This window comes from Nymphalis io, chromosome 14 (assembly GCF_905147045.1).
Source record: "Nymphalis io chromosome 14, ilAglIoxx1.1, whole genome shotgun sequence".
Classification (NCBI taxonomy): Eukaryota; Metazoa; Arthropoda; class Insecta; order Lepidoptera; family Nymphalidae; genus Nymphalis; species Nymphalis io.
Window position 1 is genome coordinate 2,700,536 of NC_065901.1, and position 6,231 is coordinate 2,706,766.

The 6,231-nt window shown below is 33.6% G+C and overlaps 1 protein-coding gene across 1 annotated transcript in view; it reads right to left on the reverse strand.

Annotated features, from left to right (window-relative positions):
* LOC126773357 (acetylcholine receptor subunit alpha-like 1) overlaps positions 1–4,753 on the reverse strand; it is a 232,425-nt gene extending 227,672 nt beyond the window's left edge. Inside the window, exon 1 of the mRNA XM_050494270.1 lies at positions 4,708–4,753. The gene's annotated coding sequence lies outside the window, so the exon portion shown is untranslated. The remainder of the gene's footprint in view (positions 1–4,707) is intronic.
* Positions 4,754–6,231: the final 1,478 nt, after the last annotated feature.

The following is a 6,231-nucleotide window of genomic DNA, read 5'->3' on the forward strand; positions in this document are numbered from 1 at the left end:
GATACAAAATTGTGATACAAAAGAAAGCTTCTGTCTGTTATAAGAGATAATGACGGTATGCTTTTCGTGTATCCATCCAACATTTTTGAAAAAAAGAGTATTGTGGATATCATATTATGTTTTATGTGGCTGTGCGTCTAAGAAGAAATAGAAAATTATTATATATTATTAAGTTATCTGTGGAACTATATATAATAAACGCCTATTTGTAACTATATGATGAAGATTCATCAACACGTAATGTTACGCTTATTAAACTATTACCTATGTATAAATAACATACCGTGTCTCTTTATTAAGTCGCAATATACATAAATATATATAATTAATCTATTTTTCTTTCTCAGGGTTAAATTACCAATGATATATTCATTCTAGATTTTCGTGTAAACATAATGAATGGAGAGGATTGCGATTAAAATTAATGTTATTTTTGTTTTTTTTTTTTATATATATTAAAAAGAAAAAAAACTATTGAATCGTACTTCAAATGGAATCTCAGTAAGATGAATGTGATATGATATATTGACTATATCTAATAAATTTAAAGCATATAAGTAACATTTCATATCAATTCCTTCAAAATTTAACGCGTGTGAAACGCATAAAGGACTTAAAGAATAGCACTTCTGTTTTTAAAAGGAAATCCGTTATCGGATATAATTTGTACATCGACTACTAATGTCATTAGCAGAATACCTGTTCGAAATTCAAATGAAATAAACATTTTCTTATAGACAAATCATGTACCTTGCCTCGAATGAGCCACACATCATTTGTTACGTGCTAATTAATGCAGCGGGAGCGTTTATTACACTCACCCTCAAAGCGGATTAAAATAATCATACTACGTGTTAGGTTAGTTTTTATCAAAAAAGTCACATTAAATCAAATACACACTAATGAGAGTATAACGGTTACAGATACTATACAACATTTTCTAATTAATTCAGGTCTTTTATGCTGTAGTTACTATAACACATATTATTATACTATCAATATCAGTTGAGTGGATCTACTATATAATAGACTGAGCGAAACGAATGGACTAGAGAACAAAATATACAGTTTAATAATTGAATTATTTTCTTTAAATTTGAAACTTATAGTTAACAAGTGTACACAGTAAAGTCACCACAGATAATTCATTTATATATGGCATTTTAAGAAAAGGTAAAAAAACAAATCGTATGACACGATAGATTTTGGGTAAGCGGCATGGATGACCACGAAATTAGAGGAGAAGAGTTTCTTTTTCTTAGCAATGCAATGGTAAGCGCAAGGCAAAAATTATTACGCCTTTTATTTATATTATAACTTATCCTTCTTAGTGGAAGAAGACAATCTGGATAATACTTGTCTGTCTTACTTAAAGTCCTAATGTAAAGAGGTTTCTTTAGTGTGTTAAAGGCGTCAGACCAGCAAATGCGCGACCTGGAGATAAGTATTATGTATATCTTCAACCTTAGGAACTGGATAAGAAAGATAAATCACTTCTTGCATCTTCAATGACAATCTAAGACAGGAAATGATATGAGCGTTGTTTCGATTACCCTGGCTCGCTCACCATTTAATCCGGAATACAGTACTACTGATGAGATAGAATGACCGGTGTTGTAACAGTAACAGCCTTTGAATGTCCCACTGCTAGGCTAAGACTTTCTCTTCCTTTTTGAGGAGACAGGTGAGTGGATGAAAATCAAACTGACAGATCCCCAATAAATAAGTTGAATAAATAAATAGTCTAATTGTATTGCTTAATAACAGATGACAATGTATTGTCATTATAAATGTATTTCATTGTATTTTTATACGATGTTCTGAAAGCTACAGGAAATTTAATAGATGATTGGATCAAATTTTATAGTAGCACTGTAGCGCTGTTTAATTGGCTAAAATATGTGCATAAGATAAATAAAAAAAAATTATTGGCGGAGTGATCAGTTGGTCTCGTCGACCGACTGTTGTCATAGCAAACTCGATATCAAATCCCGTTCATGAATTAATAATAAGGAATATTTTTATTTGTGTTCTTTGATACGTAATATATTAAAGTATAAGTTATTTGTTATCTAATATATACGTTTTAATGATGAAAAAAAGCAATATATATATATTCTTAGGCAATATTTAAATAGTTTTTTTTTTCAGGGCCAACAAGCGGTTTAATTAAGCCACCTTTATAATAAACACCAAAATGCTTACAATTTTTTTAATAAATTAATATAGTACGGTTATTTATATTAAAAAAATACCTTTAATATTACACTAAGCTGTAATGCTAAATTACTGGTTTAATAATTGCTAGAAGTCAGATTAATTGATTTGACTTAAGCTGGAACGTTCATTGGTCGTCTACTACGTCATCAGCTACCACCGACCAATGGCCATTAGACTAAAGAAAAAATTAGCAAATTTGGTTATGATTCGTGTTTCAGAAACGAGTTAATTTTGTCATCAACTTTAGTGTCGCACAATAATTGTTATCATCTCAACCGACTTAAAATCATCTGTTTACCTCGACATTTTATGCGTGTAATTTATTACACGACCGTTTTTTATTGCCCATTGGGGTATTTTGGTACATTTATGAAAATTTAAAGTATATAAGATTTAAAACGATACTTGTGACCGTCAAATAAAAAATATATTAAATGTCATGTTAAAACAACGTTAATAAATAACGCTTGTTACTAAATAAAAAGTATACGTCACCTACGTAAGGAGATTAAAAGGGTAGAATTAATTAGTTGATTTTTCTGCGAGATAAACATACCCATCTAATTAAATTGACGAAAAAGTGTAATACAAGAGTTTCCGGGCGTTTTTCAAAAGTAGTATGATGAGATTAAATTATGAACTGTACATTTAATTTAATATTTTAACATGACAATTCAAAAACTTATTAGACGATACTTTAATGAAAGCTATTTAGATTTCGTGGGTATTGCCTGGTCACGAAAATAAATACCGTCAAATTTCGTGTAATAGTATTTCGTGGTCATTTCGAGTTAAATGTAGATATTAAATAAGCCAAGCCTAACATTTTAAAAAACGAGCTGACGTTCGTTCCACGACTTAATACACCTGAAATGTGGATACGAGTAAAGATTTTTTCCTACCCTTGAGAATTCTTTTCTGAGGCTGTATTAAAAACTATTCAGTGATTTTTGCTTAGCGAACTAAGTCACGATATTTCGTAAAAAAAAAGTACGAGTATTCATAACTTTTTATATAACTTTAAATTAAATCAATATAACATCTATTTTACTTTGGATGGCTGTTAGAAGCGCTTTTTAGTCATCGTTTTACCGAAATGCAGATTCTACAGCGAGAAACTGGAAACAATCCGTCATGATTCTTTTCAACAATAAATACATATTTAAATTATAAATATAAATACAATACAATGTATATAAATTAAAAATGTAAAAAGTACCTAGGCCAATCACTCTAAATTTGACTTAATATTTTTTCTTAATAATTTATTTCGAGACATTGTCAAAGGACTTACTATATATATTATGATGATAAACACATATTATTACTATATTTTTACATATAAATACATATGCACATGTAGTGTAGTGTAATGATATAATCTACGAATCACTAATGAAACCCCTTTTTAATCTACATATTCTACAACGTTTTAATGGGTTAACGAAAATATTATTCTTGATAAAAACTTTTTTTATGATATGTTTATAGAATATTATGAGAAATTACTTATTCTTTATATATATAAATGATATATGAATAGAAAGTCTTTTTGATACGTAGTTATTTTATTTTAGTTCGAAAATAAAAATTACAAAATTTAATCGTTAGTTACTTTGTGCCTATAAAATATTTCAGCTATATAATTAAATAAGTTAATTGAATGGAAAATGTATTTTGTGTGTTAAGTAAATAAAAATGTTTATTGATTTCAATTTTTACGGAGCCGTTCTGCAAATTCGCTTGGATCAACTTTGTATGAGAATTTTTGTGGCAATATAAAATATCGAATGTCTTTATAAAACTGCTTAGTCTAAGCCAATTCTTAACAAACAAACAAACAAACAGAGAGATTATATTTAAAAACTTGATTTTGTCTGTCTATCAAAAAATGTTTGGGACAATTTTATAATTCGATTTTTCGTTATTGTTATTTTCATAACTTTAAAGGAAGTTATGAAAATATATTACACAGTCAGATGTCTTTTTTTTTTGTTGTCATTGTGCGGAAGCCAGTAGCGGTAATTTTTGTTCTGAATGGTATCGCGTTGTACTTCAAGGAAAAATATTATACCGAGCTTACAAGAGCGCAATTAATGAGCCTTGCATAATTTGTTGGGCGTTGTACAACACTATCACATTTTTCCTACTGAAATACCGTATCATTGAGGAATGTACGACAAAAATAAATTAACAGTCAGTGCTAAAATTGTATAAACTAGTTACATCAACTTATTGTAATAGGTTTTAAGTTTAAAACAACTTCGTTTTCAGATTGTTGCTTTCATCAGACAGAAAACGATTTTATTTTATAAGACGTATTATCTTAAAAAATAAGCTGCTAAAGCTTCCAATTTTATTTATTTCTTATCCGAATGTATTACTTAGCCGTACATATAAAAATTATGATCGTTTCGAAGATATTACGATAATTGCTATTTTGGTGTGGTTTTTGAGTATAATCAATAGACATAAAATAGTACTTACAATGTAGCGCAAAGGGGGCACATAGCCGAGAGCGCACGAGTGCTCGCCCGCCGCTCGGCCGCGCCGCCGCGCTACCGCATGGCGCCAAGCCGCCAGGTCGCGCGCGCGATCTACCCGCGCGTCCACAACTCGCGCGCGAAATCCTCGCGCGATCACACCGCGCGCGCGAATACCCCGCGAGCTCACGAGCCGCGTCGCCGCCGCGTGCAGTCCACGTATCGCCACGCCGAACAGTCCGACTGTTGACAATTTCACATCAAATCACCAACAATGCGAGAGCGCAACCTAACGATCTCTAGAACGCGCGCCAGACTTTAATTATGTATGAAAACTTTGTCGGTACGCGTTCTCACATTGTCGCATTGCAGGAGAGGTAACGTTACGTTCGTTAACGCTACGTCTCGTCGCGGTTATGAATTTTACATTTTATATCTGGGATCTCATGGCGTGCTCGTGCTATCGATTCGAATACTCACATTAGCATGCCAGCGTCGGCTTCTCGGTTATCAACTAGCGTTAACGTAAACAATCGGCACAATCATTTTGGCGAGATGTCACATGTGGTCACGATCGAAGGAGCTCGGGCCGGCCCGGCTGCAGCGTCGGCCGGGCCGCGGGGCTGCCACCGCCGTGTGCGGCGTCGCTTGCTAAATGAGCAGATTGGGTGTGCGGGGCGCGAGCGTCGGAGGCGACACGCGCGTTCGGCACTGCAGGCCGCCACTGAGGAGGGGCGGCCCGGGCGCGCGGTAACCCCGCGCCGCACCCCCGCGCCACCCTACCGCCATGTGTCCGGAGCTCGCCTCGCAAAGGGTTGTCGGCAAAGGGAAATTGCTACTATCACCTTTTTAAACGACTACAATTAGCTTTTTTCTTAAACCTGAAATAACCTCTAGTTTTTAGACATTGAATAATTTTGTTAAAATATTTAATTTAAGGTATTCAATTTTTGTTTTTGAAAATAAATTTCGATTTAATTCAAATAAGACGCGGTTAAATATATATTTTTTAAAGATATTTTAATTAAATAATGCATGGAAAACTCATGGAGCCTCTGCGGGAAAAACGGTACCGCAGCCCTTAAATTTACAGTGGTAAGTTCCGAACATAGCCGAAACTTGCCGAGAGAGGGCGAGCGTCGCGACGCCGAGTTCGGCCGAACGCGCGCGACCGGCGCCGCCCAGTCGATAAGGCCGTCTCCACTCGCTGAACAAAGACACTAACCTATAATAATTACATTTAATTGTAGATAAATGAACTATATGTTCTTTAATTCTATCACAAAGCCTCTAAAAAATATAGAAGTTTCGTCTACATACTTCAAACAATTCAATTTCATACAGTTTGATCATGTTTAGTCATGTAGAGAGCACGTGCTAAAATTTCGCGTAATTGTACGCTACATTCAACAGCTAGGGTCGTGCAAACTGAATCGAAATGAAAAGTTAAAAACAGTTTATTATAATGATGTTTAAAGAGGTTTTATAACTTGAAGTTTTTAATAAGTTATTTTTGTATCCCAAGTAA